The sequence below is a fragment of the Notothenia rossii genome (assembly GCF_949606895.1).
Source record: "Notothenia rossii genome assembly, chromosome: 6".
NCBI classification, from domain to species: domain Eukaryota; kingdom Metazoa; phylum Chordata; class Actinopteri; order Perciformes; family Nototheniidae; genus Notothenia; species Notothenia rossii.
In genome coordinates this window covers 37,218,557-37,236,151 of record NC_136909.1, presented here as the reverse complement: position 1 = coordinate 37,236,151, position 17,595 = coordinate 37,218,557, and the positions used below count along the sequence as shown (strand labels likewise).

The following is a 17,595-nucleotide window of genomic DNA, read 5'->3' as shown; positions in this document are numbered from 1 at the left end:
CAATTTCATGTATACTTAATCCAATGCCCTTACGTGTCTGTAGTATATTTCTGTATATTATGTAGCCCAGAGGGACTGTATTGATGTATGTCGTTTCTATTGTACATTTATACTTGCTGCTTTTGTTAATTTTCATTTTTATTCTTACTCCCCTTACTTGCTGCTAATGTTTATTAATATGATATTTGTACCTGATTGTATGTTTTTCTTTCTTAAAGTCTTGTGTAATGCCTACCGACTGACCGACCGACCGTGTGATATGTGAAATAATATAGCAATATCCTGTAAAATTATGACAAAACATGAATAAAACTACACATCTTCAGATGTTATACATACATAAGTGTCCTACACTAATAATAAAAAGTTATTATGGCATTGTATGGTGTGTGTTATTTGTAACATCTTCAGAAACTACCTTTCCAACTCCTCACCAGTTGACTGTTACAGGTCTATACAGGTTCATGGTACAATGCATACGCTTCAAATCGAGAGACTGAAACTGTATTTTTCTTTACCGTTCTGTTTTAATTTCACAATAAAGTTAATAGTAATATTATGTTTGATATTATTATGTTTTATTAACTAGACCACTGGGTCATGTTTGGTGTTACAAATATCAAAACAATAAATGTGTGGAAAACAAAATAAATTCGTCATAAACTAAACTGGAAACTTATACTGGAAAGTATAATTTATTGTGTCATCAACACTGTAAACTTGACAGTTTTTTAACCCGCACCGCCTAGTGGTTAAATCACGTTATTGCATTTTTTTGTTGAATATGTTATATTTGATGAAAACATTTAAATATTAAGACAGAGCTCAACATTATAAATGGCCCGCTGGCCCGGAAGCACTATTTAGACACCCCGGGCCAGCATAACGTACTTTCCACTTGCCTGCTCGGGCCACTAAAAATATTGTTTAAAAAAAAAATGTTTCCTCTGGTATTGGTATTTTGACTAGCAATTTTGTTAAATTGTTTCGTTTATTAACGCTACAACATAGCGTTTCGTGAGTCGCTTGTCGTTGTTGGGTGAAAAGCAAACAGCTGTTTGCTGCGGAGCGCAGCGCGAGCAGGCTCCCGTGAGCGCGCTCCTTCTTCACTACAGACTATCCCGGCCACCTAACCATTCGCTTAAAGGTTTTTAATACCAGCGGTAACCGGCCAAGCGCCGGGCAAAAAACAATCTTCAAATAAAAGAAAGTCACCGGAGGAGTTAAAGGAGAGTGACAGGGAGCATAAGAAGAAGAGGGAGAGAAAGTTTCAGCCAGCTTGATCGATGGAGTTGGCTTCTAGTGGTGCAGTGACGCGTCCTAAAACCCTTTTATAATCTATCGATTAGATTTATGATTCGAAAATTATAAAAGTAGGGTAGACATGTGGAGATTATCCGGCTGAACAAAACGTGCATTTATCAAACAGGTTTGTTTTCCACAGACCTTATTTCCAGCTATTTTCCAAAACCCTGTGGAGAAATCCCATTGCTTTCTGCGGAGGGAACCAGCAGCTTACTTCCTGGTTTTATGACGTGTCACTGCACCTCTCAATATGATGCCAATATAAACAAGGTCTTCTGTCGGCTCTGTACATCAATGCCGACCTATGCTGACAAGTAAGTGAAGAGTAGAACATATAAAGGTATTGGCTTTAGGGAAATGTCCCAGCAGTTTAGGAGAATGAAGGTTCTAATCTAATCTACTACATAGCCATTACATTTCTAACTCCTAATGATAGGAAGGCAGAAAGTGCATTATACAAATAATAATACTCATAATAATAGCAGACATTTTTTAACAATGACCACAATATCATTATTTTAATAAACCAAATATGAACAATTGATTAAAATGAGGAAGAACTGATGATTCAAGTAGTAATGTAGTTATTGCATAAATTACTATTGCAACAAATGTGTTCATTTTCTTCATTAATTAGTCGATTTTTTTTGGACGAATGCTCCGGGCCAGTGGTTACAATGGTGGGGCCAGTGATAATACAATTCCACCGGCACGGTGGCCCTTAATGTCTACCCCTGTAATAGTAGCCTACATATAAAATAGGGGGAAAGTAGAAGGTCAATGATAGAAATATAGAATAGAAAATATCAAGAAGAAACTGTAGTGACCTCTACAATAAAACAGTTTAGTGCAGGACGTCCGAAGATATTAACAGGAGCATGTGCAAAACAGACAAACTAATAAGGCCTTATTTAAACATTAAAGAATACTTTAAGTCAAGGTCTTCTTTTGAATAAGAAAAAAACTTCTAGGGTATCCATAGATAAATATGAAGTCTGACAAAGTACTCAACGTCCAATATATTGCATAGTTTATTTTGGCACTTGACAATCACCTTCCCTGAATTTTACTCACGTGTAACTAAAGTCTGCTTTAAAGGTTATTTATATTTCACATCATCAATCAGAATGTGCAAAGTAACTAAAATAAATGTAGTGGAGTAAAAATACCAGGTTAACCTCTGAATTGTAGTGGGGTATAATTACAAACTAAGTAACATTAAATTGCATGTTGTACATAATGCTGTAACAAAAACATTTCCCAACTTGGGATCAATAAAGTATATCTTACCTTAAGATGATCGATCGTGTATTGTCTTCGGCCATCCTAAACACCGAAAAAACTATTTGTTTCTCCGAATCGAAGGTTAAAAACACAAAAGCATTGTACACCATTTAAACCAATCAATATTGTGTAATTAACAAGGATAAACTGATGTGTTTTAGTGGATGAGTAATGCAGATATCACTGTAATCATTTGACAGTGAGGGGAATACTTCCGGTTGTACTATGAAAACTTCGAGACCGAAAATACTGTTTTCAACCTGTGAGGGTTGACGCTAACTTTACATGGACGCTGCCGTCAATAGAAATGAATAAGGGAAAGACGCAGTATATACACGTTTTTCTGGCGAGACCTCAAATCATCTTCATAATATCTATCAAACTATAGATCCTAACACATCCACTGGACCTGGATTCTAAAAGTACAATATACACTTCTCGCCAGAAATCAAATCAAAAATAATTTTAATGGCCAAACTATTCTAGGATTTTCCAGACAGGATTATTTGTGAATATACGACCCTCCGGAGCGTTTGCAATCAACGGGAGCATCAGCCCCAGAGGTCACGTTAACTGAATATTTTCTGTCAATGACGGATTTTTTCTAACAATGACGGAAAAATCTGAAAGCAGTCCGTCATTTTGACAGATTAGAACACAACTCGGAACAGCGCCAACATGTCCACCAGCGGCCCACATTATATTACATCCTTAGTGGTCAGGTAGACTGAGGGCGATCTACTGTACTCTACTGTAGTCTGTAACTATTATTTAGTCATTCAAACCCCTGTCCAGTTGGTGGCGAGTGTGTGTATATTAAGTAGCTATTGTCTAGTCTTGTTTTTGACCTTGTTGATTACCTCGTTGTTTAACCGGCTTTAGCAATCGCAAAATGTCACGGCAGCTGATCGTCCAAAGCTTTTTTAATAAGCCCAGTAATTGTGATGTTGTGGATAAACGAGGTGAAAAAAGAGGGATTGATGCGGTGGAGAATGAAGGACAAGCCAGTGAGACTAAAACTGACAACGTTCAGCCAGCGGCAGAGGGGCAAGCAAGTGGCAGGGAGTTCAAGCGGGAGTACCGGGTTCAGTGGGAGAAAGAGTTTAAGTGGCTGAAGAGGGAAGATGGCAAAATGTTCTGCGACATCTGTAGAGAAGCTAAGATGAGTAACGGATTTGTCCGAGCGTGCACGACGATGCAGAAACCTACCTACACTCTAAAAACGAATTCAGGCAACCTTTCAACTCCACTTAATTAAATGCATGGTTGCAAGATACAAATGTGAGTTAATTGATTTAGATAAACATTTTAAGTTGCAAACATTAATTTATAAGTTGTTTTGACGTAATAATGTTGGTAATGACATCAACTTAATATTGTGTATAATTTGAACTCTGATTTCTGTGTTAATTGACTTAAAACTAAATTCAAGTTGTAGCAAGTAATGCAATTGGATTGATAACTTCATTGTTCTACACCTTGAGTTAAGGATTTCAAGTCCACTCCCACTTAACATGCCTGGACAAGTTCCGACAGTTAAGACAAATAGAAATATACAAAGGACATTTTAAGGTGAGTGTCATCTTTTGTCATTCAAATACAGTAGATAGCCTTGTAGTTGCACTGTATAGGCAAATTACTGTTTGACCAAAATTAGCAGCCTTTGAACTGTGAATAGTTCTGTGAGAGGATACAAAGTAGTAGAGGCTACTGTGAGAGTACAAATACTTTGGTTACTATTGTGATATCGCTTTTAATTAAAAATGAATCTCGCGAAGCAGATCAAGGACATGCTTCTTGAGGTAGGATCGTTATTTAGAGTTGTCATTGAAATGCAAGTTGTTGGCAGTCACCCATTCAGAATATATTAATTTAGGTCATTTATCTTTTTTTTCCTTTTTCAAAAGATTGAATATTGATTGTACGCAGAGAACTATAGCCATCCGCTGCCTTGTCGTGTACCATGGAGAAAAGGAAGAGGACCTTTTCAAGGAGTTTAGCGACGTAATTACAAATCTTGAAATAAAATAAAATCTATGGGCACAGTGTAAAAACACAGGACAAAAGCACTGCTCTCTGTTAGTTACATTTTGAAGCATATTGCACTTTTGGCCACACCCCAATCAATAATATCTTAGCAACGTTCAACATGGATAGGTGTTGACAGCAATGGCATGGGAAAAGGATTGTGTCAAATGTGAAAAGTGGCTTCTGCTCTTCACTTAACCAGTTAAAATATTGTATGGAACCTGCAAAAAAGATGAGAAGATACACTAAAACTTTGACAAAATCTGTCCAAATGCATTTAAACACTAGGCAAAGTACTCAAAAGCACCTCTGTGTGTCTTCAGGACCACATTGGCATGATGACACACACATGCAGACTCAATAGGTGAAAACAATACCAGCGTTGCTTTAGCAGCTGGTAATAATGGCTCTGAATTCGCTAAGTGTGACAGTTTAAAAAGTATGCAGTTACCTAATTCATTATCTCTTATGCGCTAACCTATTATTTAATGTGCTTCAAAAGGACATGAATATCGCCTTCATCAGTGACCGGTCCACCCCAGGATCTGGCCATACGATGGCAACCATCGTGGTCGAGGGAAACAAATGAATGAGCAAGCATTCTGCGTTAAATGTGTTCATACTGTTTGAAAAAATGACTATCGGCAGTGTAAATATCTTTGTTACATCTTTTGTAAAATGAATGTGTGTGATCTGCAGATTGGTGACCATTGAGAGTTTGTTTCTGTATTTTTACAAAAACTTTACAGATTTTACATATTTGGCACTGGTTTAAAATATGCAAAGGCCTCTAACTTCGTTGTGTTGACAGCATTTATTTGCTGTGTCCCCATTTCCCATGGTAATATGGCTAATGTGTTTATTTATTTGTGGGGCAATTTAAATTTGTGTTATTTATCTTTTTTTTCAAGATTTAAATGAAGCTCAGCACAAGTTCTTTCAGGAAGACTGGGTGTATATACATTCACTCCACAGCTGCATATAATCAGCTCATCACAACCTATTACATTTCACCTCATTCTCCAGCAGCCAATCAACGTGCTGCAGCCAAACTATAAAATGGTTCTCCTCTCTCCTGCAGTCAGCTGTGATTTCAGGTGTTCATGCACCTTATCATATGGCATGTGTCAATAAATGTTCAAACTAAATTAATTCTCTCCTGATTGAAACATCATGTGTTGAAATAAACAACTGTAGTTCAAAATAAAAAGTAAATTGCCAATATCTTTGTTGTGGAATCAATTAATTTCTTTAAAGGCAAAAACATGAAAAAGCTAAGAAAAAAAACTATTGAATACAATATATTTGGAGCAACTTAATTTATAAATGTTTGTCAACTTAAATACTTGTGTTCACAATGATGGTAATTAAGTACATACAACTTAAAATTCCTTTTAAATCATACGGTAAAACAAGTTGGAACAACTTAATTTTTGGAGTAATCAACTTAAAAACTTGTATCCCGAATAAGGGTAATTAAGTACATACAACTTAAAATTCCTTTTAAATAATACGGTAAAACAAGTTGGAACAACTTCATTTTTGGAGTAATCAACTTAAAAACTTGTATCCCGAATGATGGTAATTAAGTACTTACGACTTAAAATTCCTTTTAAATCATGTGGTAAAACTAATCGGAACAACTTAATCTTTTGAGTAATCAACTTCAAAACTTGTGTTTATGCTACCAATTATTAAGTAAGTGGTAATTAAAAACACCTCTGATTGTAGAGGAAAAGCCTTCTTGTCTTATTTTGTGACCAAGAGTGTAAAACCCAGAGATATGTAGTTTTCTTTGTTAAAAACAGAAAGCCTGTAAATCCTCAGGTTGGAGGGAGAATATTTAGCACGCTTTTTGATGATCCACTTATTGCTTAGCAGTTCATTATTTCAATTTATTTTTTCTGTTGTTTGCAGCCTTGGAGGACGTTTGTGCTCTGGTTACTTGAAGCTTCAATTAATTCATTTATAAGCATCTGCATTTCTTGTTTTTGTATTTTATGGTTGTCAAGGTCTGCAAGGGACATTTTATTTTATTTTATTTCAGTGTTTACACTTTACGGATTGAAGTCGTATCCACCGTCTGTTTTTTAGGGACCCGGAGAAATGGAGTCTGCAGCTGAGATGTATTATTCTATCCTTCCTTTTCACCTCTCTCCATCATTCTGGTCTGTTTACGAGCATATTCCCCTATGCTATGTTTGTTTGTGTTGCTTCTCCTTTTTTTTTTTTTTTGCCTGGGCGGATGGAGTAGCTCATGGTAATTAATACTAGGCTGGGATACAAACGCCTCCCCGCCAAACTCAATGCTCCACTTCAGAGGCCCTGCGGTTGGCAGTGCAAGATGGGCACAGAGAGATGGAATTATTCATTAGCAGCCTGCAGTCAGGTATTACACCTCCGCAGAGAGGCCGCCGTGCTGAGCGCCGTCCTCGTTAACAGCCTATCAAAGTGCAATTGCGTAAAAAGTGGCAGGTGAATCATCAGGCCGTCTTATCCCCCGCCCGGTACTCCCATGGTATCATTTTGTCGTGTTGGATGAGTTTTTGGCTCTTCTTGTGATGGACTTTTGGAAAGCTCAACGCCAAAATATTTTCTCATGAGGAAGTCGACACACGTTTAAAAATAAATCGTTCACACTTTGGTAATTTTGGAAAGTGTCTTGAAGGAAAAAGATAAGAACTATCCATCTGTAATTGTGGCATATGTTTTTCAAACCCACACTCTTTCTAACACCCAATTTCATTTGGTGAATTCATCTTTTTAGGGGGTAAACTTTGTTAAGATATCCAGCTTTTTGGATCCAAATTTCTCAAGTGGTTATATTAAGAAGAATAGAAGAAGTAGTGCTGTGTGGTTGAGGCAAACCGTTGGGTACGGCTTTACTGTACCGTACCCAATATACAAGCTGTTAATAAACTTTTCAATCAATCAATCAAACATGGTGAAGACACGTTACGCTCGTGATGTGTTCAAGGAACCTGTCCTTGGCCAGGAAAAACAGGCACTCACTTGTTTAATTATTTTGCGATCTAGATTTCTTCTTCTTTTTTGAAGTGAGAAGTTGTCCGTCAGTCGGAAGGACTAACGGACAGACTGACGGACTGACGGACCCCCCCCCCCCCCCCCCAAACGAAAACACTTCGGTTCTCCACAAATTACACAAGTCACCCAAAGCAGCGTTAAAAAAGCAGGAGGCGCCGAAAAGCGACTAATTTGCATCACTGATTTTTAAACCCAACTTTTGAGAAAACGTAAATGAATGTTTCTTTCCGTCAACTACTGTTGTTAGGCAATTTCTAGGAGTTGTTCGAGGTGAGCAGTATTTGGCGCCATTTGTTCAGCTGGATCTTTTTTTTAGAAGAATAAAGCATAATGGACATACATTAATTGAAGGAGCGCCAGTTGGCCCTCTTTACACCTTCTTATATCTTCTTATTCTTTATATATCAGTTAAATATGATTCCATTGCACCTCTCCCTCAGCAAAGCGTTAAACTTTTTTGCAAAATGTAAAGATGTATGGCTTTTCCACTCACTTTTTGTGTATTCCAAAGCACACACAAAGACAGGAATGGTAACGGACCTACTGACTCACCTCTTAATATGAAAGGACAAAAAGCATTACTCTACTAAACCTGATGAGCATTAGAATCCATCTGTAAAAAAATCTCCAATGATAACTCTTTTGACATATCATTTCTAAATCTTCACCAGAAACTTGGAAACTCTTGTACCGTTGAAAGCATTTCACTTTAGACCATCCATTTTACTGAACCTGCTTTGCTCCTTACCTTTCCTGTAATTCAATACATGTGGACTTGGGAAATAGGACAGCATTGCACCCTGATGCTTTGACGTATTTCAGGGTTTTTTCAAACACTCATTGCTAGTGTGGTGTAACCCAGCTAGCGGGGGACGTTCTCACAACTTTGGCTAACGTTACCTATTGGTTCTAACAAGGTTTTAAAGAAACGTTTTAATCTGATGTTCAAATAACCTTTTTAGGATGTTTATTTGTTCAAATAATGTTCCTATAAGGTTTAAGGTTAACTAAGACATAACGTTTTAACTGCAACATTCAGAGGATGTTTTGAGGATGTTATTAAGGTCTGAGATGACAGAAAGTTTTTTTATAAAACGTTCCTTTAATGTGATATGTTAACAAAGGTTGAACGTTTTGCCTGCAACATTCTAAGGATGTGTTTTGGACGTTATTGGGTATCACATTAAAGATGTTCTTTATAAAACGTTCCCTCAATGTTAAATGATAACAAATGAAGAACATTTTCAAAGCAACATTCTGAAATTGTTTTCAGGATGTTATTGAGGACTGAGATGAGAGAAAAGGTTGTATAAAATGTTCCCTCAATGTTACATGATAACAAATGAAGAACATTCTCCAAGAAACATTCAGAATAATTTTTCAGGATGTTATTGAGGACTGAGGTGACAGAAAGTGTTTTATAAAATGTTCCTTTAATGCAGGGGTGGGGAACCTTTTTCCTCTCAAGGGCCATTTCAATTTTTACAATATCCTCAGAGGGCCGTACAAATTATTGAACTCTGCTTAAAAATAAATAAAATCACTGCCCATTAATTTCATTCTGTGCAAAGAAAAAGCAACCTCTTAATCCAGATATTTTACCATGACTCATGCATGCATGCACGTGCACGGTTGTGGCATGACCACCAAAACAGAAAGATATGGACACAAGATGTGTGCAAATGTATTTAGTTTCCTATCCATGTGGACATGATTTAAGCGGGGGGGGGGGGGACCTAACTTCCTCTAGGGGGGTCCGGGGGCCACGTTCCCCCGGGAAGATATTTTTTTTAAGTTGAAGTTAAAAGCATCAATCTGGTGCGCTTTGAGAGCAACATTAAGAGATCTATAGATACATCTCTCAACACCCATATGAAACAGAACTGGAAGCAGATTTATTTATTTTTTATGGATATTTTACAAATCACTCTTCTTTCAAACTGTATTCTTCTTTATTAATAACTACTTTTTTTTACCATCATATAGTATTTTATACCTGTTTACTTTATTCTCTTGTTTTTTAAGATTGTAATTATCATATAAAGATGTGCCTTTACCTCACTGGTTGTAGAAAAAGCTTCTTATATTCGTTAGCATAGCTAGCTAACCAGATGCTAATAACAACAAAGTTATTGACTGTATGATCAGTATGACAGATGAACAGATCACCACTGGGCTTTCAACTAAAGACACAGCCACGCAGAAAATGCGGCATGTGTACGGCTCCTTATTGGAACTGCAATTTCTGAAGTGCCTGAGTGGTGTTACGGTGCTCTCTGTCAGAACTGCACCCCTGTCAGTCGAGACATATACCACGTGATGACACGTTAGGCTCGTGTTGTGTTCAAGGACCCTGACCTTGGCCAGGAAAAAAAGGCACTCGCTTGTTTAATTTTTTTACGGTCTAGATTTCTTCCATTTTTTTCTTTTTTGCGTGTGTTTAGAAATTACCTCGAGGGCCATACCAAATTGTCTCGCGGGCCGCATACGGCCCGGAGGCCGGAGGTTCCCCACCCCTGCTTTAATGTGATACGTTAACAAAGGTGGAACGTTTTGCCTGCAACATTCTAAGGATGTGTTTTGGGCGTTGTTGGGTAACACATTAAAGATGTTCTTTATAAAACGTTCCCTCAATGTTACATGATAACAATTGAAGAATATTCTCCAAGAAACATTCTGAAAATGTTTTCAGGATGTTATTCTTTTTTTATAAAACGTTGCTGTTATGGCAAATATTAACACAGTCATGGTCAACGTCAGATTTATTTCTAGAGCGCTTTAAAAAACAAACTTGTTGCATTTGTTTGAAAAGAATGTTTTAGAAAAAAAATCTGATATCACCATATATTCCTTTTGAAAAAACAAACAAGCACGTAATTCATGATAAGCTGTAAGCAGATATTGCATGTTTGCAGTGGCATGTGTGAGTTCCCAGCTAGAAATATTTGTTACCATTCGTTGTTCTAGGAATGTTTTCAGCGGGACGTTTTATTTTGGTTCCCAGAATTTTCTTCTGAAAGGTAGGATAACTTTCTTTAAAAACATTCTTGAAATGTTTGGTGATAACCTTCTTAAGATGTTTTTGATAAGATTCTTAAGATGTTTTTGATAACATTATTAGAACATTATGCCCTACTGTTCTTAAAACGTTTTCAGCGGGGCGTTTTATTTTGGTTCCCAGAATGTTCTTCTGGAAGGTAGGATAGCGTTCTTTAAAAACATTCTTGAAATGCTTGGTAATAACCTTCTTGAAATGTTTTTGATGACCTTCTTAAGATGTTTTTGATAACCTTCTTAAGATGTGGTTGATAACATTGTTAGAGCATTATGCCCTACTATTCTTAAAACGTTTTCAGCGGGAAGTTTTAGTTTGGTTCCCAGAATGTTCTTCTGAAAGGTAGGATAACGTTCTTTAAAAACATTCTTGAAATGTTTGGTGATAACCTTCTTAAGATGTTTTTGATAAGCTTCTTAAGATGTTTTTGATAACATTATTAGAACATTATGCCCTACTGTTCTTAAAACGTTTTCAGCGGGGCGTTTTATTTTGGTTCCCAGAATGTTCTTCTGGAAGGTAGGATAACGTTCTTTAAAAACATTCTGGACATTTTTGGTGATAACTTTCTTAAGATGTATGAGCGCATACATCTTAATAATAAGTGCCGTTCAAATTCTCTACATGATAGGAAAGGAGGTTTCAAACTTCCTTTATAACCTCCTTTAGCTTAGGAACCACTGAACCTCCCTTACAGAAAGGAGAGGAGAATATGCTGCCCCACAGAGCCTTGCAGCCGCAGCATTTGCCATCACACAACAGTCGGCCATTCACGGAAACAACCGATTATGACGGAGAAATGATATCATGAAACTTACGGTGCTTATTAAGCATTTTAAAACGTATGTGGTAAGTTGCCAAAGTGCTTTGTTTTGAACGTTCATCAGTATTATAATCAAAAAGAGAAATATGAACGTTAGTTATTACTGAAATGATTAAATAAAGTCAACATTTCACAGAGCTGTGTGGGGTTTGTTCAACTTTTAAAATAAGTTTGAATGGTGATATACACAGTGATAGATGTTAAGGACGTTTATAATAAATACATCCCAGCTAGCGGGGGAAGTTCTCACAACTTTGGCTAACGTTACCTATAGGTTCTAATAAGGTTTTAAAGAAACGTTTTAATCTGATGTTCAAAGAACCTTTTTAGGATGTTTATTATTTCAAATAATGTTCCTATAAGGTTTAAGGTTAACTAAGACATAACGTTTTAACTGCAACATTCAGAGGATGTTTTGAGGATGTTATTGAGGCCTTTCATGTGATATGTTAACAAAGGTGGAACATTTTGCCTGCAACATTCTAAGGACGTGTTTTGGACGTTGTTGGGTAACACATTAAAGATGTTCTATATAAAACGTTCCCTCAATGTTACATGATAACAAATAAAGAACATTCTCCAAGCAACATCCTGAAAAGATTTTCAGGATGTTAATGAGGCCTGAGATGACAAACTGTTTTATAAAATGTTCCTTTAATGTGGTAAGTCAACAAAGGTTGAATGTTTTGCCTCCAACATTCTGAGGATGTGTTTTGGACGTTGTTGGGGTAACACATTAAAGATGTTATTTTATAGAACATTCCCTCAATGTTACAAGATAACCAAAGAAGAACATTTTGAAAGCAACATTTGGATAATGTTTTCAGGAGGTTATTATTTTTTTATAAAATGTTCCTGTGATGCGAAATATTAACAGGGTCATGGTCAACGTCAGATTTATTTGTAGTGCGCTTTAAAAAACAAAGTTGTTGCATTTGTTTGAAAAGGATGTTGAAAAGAAATCTGATGTCACCACATTTTCCTTTTTAGAAAAAAACAAGCACGTAATTCATGATATTGTTCGCATAGGCATGTCTGTGTTCCTAGCTAGACATTGTTGGTTTTAAAAACATTTTGAGAATGTTACCATTCATTGTTCTAGAAATGGTTTCATCGAGAAGTTTTATTTTGGTTCCTAGAATGTAATTCTGAAAGGTAGGATAACGTTCTCTAAAAACATTCTTAAAATGTTTGGTGATAACATTGTTCGAACATTATACCCCAAGTGTTGTTGTTGTTTATGTACATACGTATCTCTATTGTCATATGGATCGAATAACACTTAGAAAAACCAAAGACAGACATATAGATGAACGGACCGACTATCACTGCCCGTCCCTGAAACGATAGTTACGGCTGTAACTACGGTTCTATGAGTCCCGGATGACCACCAGGCGGTACTTTAAGCATTGGATATGTCCATCGCGCGCATGCGCAGCTCGAGTACCAATAACAACAAAGTCACCTGTGACCCACGTGACACCGGCTATATCAGCCGGTGTCGTCAGAGGATCTGTTCCCAGAATCTTCTCGCGCGCACATAAGAATTCTGAGTGACAGGAAACTCTGGCGGTCATCCGGGACTCATAGAACCGTAGTTACAGCCGTAACTATTGTTCTATTTCGTCCCTACTGACCGCCAGAGGCTGTGCTTTAAGCACTGGATGACTTATACCAATGATGTCATGAAGAATTCTAGCCCTTGCTCACCACTGGAAGCAGCGGAGCTCGGCAAAAGGACCACGCCCAAAGAATGGGGAATGGCGACATTGACCTGATGACAAATGGAGAATGTGCCAAAAGACGCCCACGACGCCGTGGCGCAGATGGTCTCCAGGGGCACCACCCTTAGGCCAGCCCAAGATGTTGAGATGCTCCTTGTAGATTGGCATCTCAGCCCGATGGCAGGGGGCGGCCACTGGCCCCATAAGCCTGTGAGATGGTATTGACAACCCAGTGGGGCAGCCACCGGTTAGAGGGCATAACCTCCTTTAGTGCCGCCAGGGCAAAATCAGGAGTTGCTCCTACTGCCGTATACAGGCAGTAGCCTTGATACAGATGTAGCGATTCACTTCTGACAGTTTGAAACGCGAGGGCCGTGATTGGTACGTGATCTGCCCTCGCTCAAGGGAAAACCTCCAGCTTGACTTGAGACCGCCCCCGTGATAGATAAATGTAATTATAATGAAGCCAGCTGCAATGGATCATCGATCCACCAGGGGGTGCAGTGGGGTTCCACACTGGAGCTCATGTGAAATAAAGTCAGATACAGTACGCTGGATGTACAGCGGAACTTTGTTAAGATCCATATGTCACGGATATCATACTCTGTGCTAAATAAGAGACATGTAATCATTTACAAAACATCACCATGTTGTTATTTAACAAAATAATGTTGTTTAGTCGAAAAAAACGAACGGGAGGAAATGCAGCCCGGCTCTCGATTTTTAATCCTAATTTAATCATCATCTTCACCACGATCATTTATGTTTATGTTCGCCGAATTGACATGAAATCACTGACACATGAATATACTGTATTCAACTTCATTAAAACGTTATTAACGTGCCGAAACTCAGTAATTCACCAAAAATATGTATATTTTAATAGAGCCTCGTCGATCGATCAGGATCCCAAAGCGTAGCGGAGGGATCCTCATCTGGATGAAGGGTGTTATTTTCCCCATAAGGAACAAGTCGCTGCAAATTATCCCGCTTATTACACGGCCACATTCTCAACAAAGTAACGATATGACTCCCAATATTAATTGAAATGCTTTTATGGATTTAGAAAATGTTTTTATTAATTAAAAAAATAGTTGTATGTATTGATTTAAATTGACATGCATCCGCTAAGAAAAATAGTCTGTTATTACCGTTTTTTAAACAGTCTGAATGAAACGGCAGCTCTCAGCTGTGTATTTACACAACTAATGGCCCATCAACCACAGCTCTCTCTCCCCCCTCCCCCCCCCGATCTTTCTTCTCCAGCAGCTAAATTAACTGTAGGTTACTCTGAGTGACCATAGACTGTATGTGACAAGCTTACAGTTAGTGACGTAACAACACCATAAAAGCTGGTGGGTTGAAAGCAATACGGGAGGTAAAAATAACTACAATAATTGTGATTTATTTATTGTGGCTTTTATGTTTTTAGGTACAAAATGTTATGTAATTCAGGCTTATAGTTCACCCTTCTCTAAAAGTCTTCGACAATGATAATATTCATAGTAATTTAATAAATCCTTCCAACACACATTGTAAAAAATAGCCTACTGTAAGTTAAGAAATCATTCCAATATGTACATCTTCTGATGTAACAACAATAACATTATAAATAGTAACATAGCTGAACATGGTATTGCACATTTAGCTTTGAGTGTTACTGACCTGAGATGTTTTTATTACATGAATTAAGGTGACTGAGGCTTTTTAACATACAGGGATGCAAACTCATCAGGTATGAAAAAGGTGACAAGGATCCGAGCCCCCGGCTCCCCCACCCCGCGGAATATCGGCTTTAACATGAGGAATAACAGAGGATTTTAGCAGTAAGAACAACTAAAGCAGCAGTGTTAATAATAACAGAAACACCAAAGAGTCACATCTCATAGAAATATATAAAAGCATTTATTTTAAATTGTGTAGCAGTCAGTTTATAATTTTGGCAGCACTGTTGAGCATTTTGAAAATGTATTTTCATGCCTCTGTGCAAGGCTTAAGTCTTTCTATCTTTATAGCCACATGGTGTAAAGTAACTAAGTTCATAAACTCAACAAGTACTATACTTGGGCACAATTTTGAGATACTTGTAGTTTATTTAAGTATTTAAATGTTTTGCTACTTTGTTCTTCTACTCCACTACAGTTCAGAGGTACATGGTGTACTTTTACTCCCCTACATGTATTTAATACCTTTAGTTACTTTACAGATGTGGATGAATGATGTGAAATATAATCAAGTGTTAAATCAGACTTTAGTTCCACCTGGAGTAAATCCACAAGCTACCCTTTAGTATACAAAGTCATTCAAACTAGCTGCACCTTTACCAGCTTTGAGAACACTTTCATGATCAATCATTATAAAACATATCATATCTATTATTCTGAAATGGACCAATCTGCACAATGACTACTTTTACTGTCGCTACTTTAACTATATTTTGATGATAATACTTTTCTACTTTTACTTGAGGAACATTTTGAATGCAGGACTTTTACTGTAACAGAGTATTCCTACACTCTGGGACTATTACTTTTACTCAAGTACAAGACCTGAGTACTTCTACTTTTACTCAAGTACAAGATCTGATTACTTCTACTTTTACTCAAGTACAAGACCTGAGTATTCTACTTTTACTCTAGTACAAGATCTGTGTGCTTCTACTTTTACTCAAGTAAAAGATCTGAGTGCTTCTACTTTTACTCAAGTACAAGACCTGAGTGCTTCTACTTTTACTCAAGTACAATATCTGAGTACTTCTACTTTTACTCTAGTACAAGATCTGAATACTTCTACTTTTACTCAAGTACAATATATATATACTTATACCACCTCTGTTTATAGCCTATGAAAAAAACTATTAGAAATAGAAGGCTAAAGCTAACGTTAGCAGATAGTGACAATGTATGCTAGCTAGCTAGCTCAACGATTACTTAAATAATATTGCCACAGAAAAACTTTTCAGTTCACATCCCGCTCTGCCGCTCCGACAGGGAGCTCTGCCCTGAACACCTGAACGGCCCGTTCCAACAGCTGTTCACCAGCGGCACAGTCTGTGCCACAGTGACTCCGGACGCGCAGTTAATATTAACGAACGCACCCGTAGGTAATGTAGCTGCTGAAGCTAGACCATCATCTCGGAGCAGCAGAGCCTTATTATACATCCATGAGCAGAGCCGACAGGCAGGAAGACTCGAGCACACAGCTCGCACTTCATTATAATATATAAAAAAAGAACACCATGCGTGTCATGATGGCACATAACAGCTCACGGCCGCAGATTACTCCGGGTCCCAGACCCCCCCATACCCCAAAAATATTTTTATTGCAGATCTACATGAATCACACAAACGACCTATTTTGGATTCAAAATGGCGAATTTTGCCGAAAGGTGACAAGTTTGCATTCCTGAACATAGACAGAGCACAACTGAAACATAACATCTGAGATGTAACAACATAATACACTTTTTGGGGATGCTTGGGATGTGAGGAGTGAGGGACACGGCTTAGAACGGGCGTGTCGCCTGGCAGGACAGGGGAGTGTGTGCACCAGTCTGTCTTGATCTATGAATTCATGTCCGTGACACTCACTGCTGCCCACAGCTGTTTTATAGAAGGAAAACCTCCTTCACTTCATGAAAGTGTTTTAACCACACACACCACTACACACACATGACGGGTGTTATTTTCCCCATAAGGAACAAGTCCCTGCAAATTATCCCGCTTATTACATGGCCACATTCTCAACAAAGTAACGACATGACTCCCAATATTAATTTAAATGCTTTTATGGATTTAGAAAATGTTTGTATTGATTTAAAAAATAGTTGTATGTATTGATTTAAATTGACATGCATCCGCTAAGAAAAATAGTCCGTTGTTACCGTTTTTTAAACAGTCTGAATGAAACGGCAGCTCTCTCCCGCCTCCCCCCCTGATCTTTCTTCTCCAGCAGCTAAATTAACTGTCGGTTACTCTGAGTGACAAGCTTACAGTTAGACACAACACTGTCATTACAAGTGACCCTCAGTTAGTTGACTTTTATGTTCAACTGCTAAATTCGTTACTGATAAAAAAGGGCTTCTACTGTACCTAATTACCTTAACACTAGAACCGCCAGAGGTTTTTGTATAGGCCTACCTAAACCCGTCAAATTCTGCTATTAGAATGCAATTTTTAACAACATAGGGTGCTACATAACACACTTTCAGGAAAAGTCACGGACTGGGAGACTTTAATATTTTATTGAAAAAAAGTTACATTGCACACACACAACACACGTCACACAAATTGACCCGATTGGAGGTTTTAGTGTTAAATAAACTCACTAAT

The 17,595-nt window shown here is 37.7% G+C and overlaps 1 protein-coding gene across 2 annotated transcripts in view; it reads right to left on the bottom strand.

The window, feature by feature from the left end:
* Positions 1-17,595, bottom strand: part of znf608 (zinc finger protein 608) — a 100,152-nt gene that overhangs the window by 22,714 nt on the left and 59,843 nt on the right. Inside the window, exon 2 of one of the 2 annotated variants that reach the window (XM_079688549.1) lies at positions 2,596-2,631. The exons of the other annotated variant lie outside the window; for it this stretch is intronic. The gene's annotated coding sequence lies outside the window, so the exon portion shown is untranslated. The remainder of the gene's footprint in view (positions 1-2,595; positions 2,632-17,595) is intronic. 2 annotated transcript variants of the gene reach the window in all.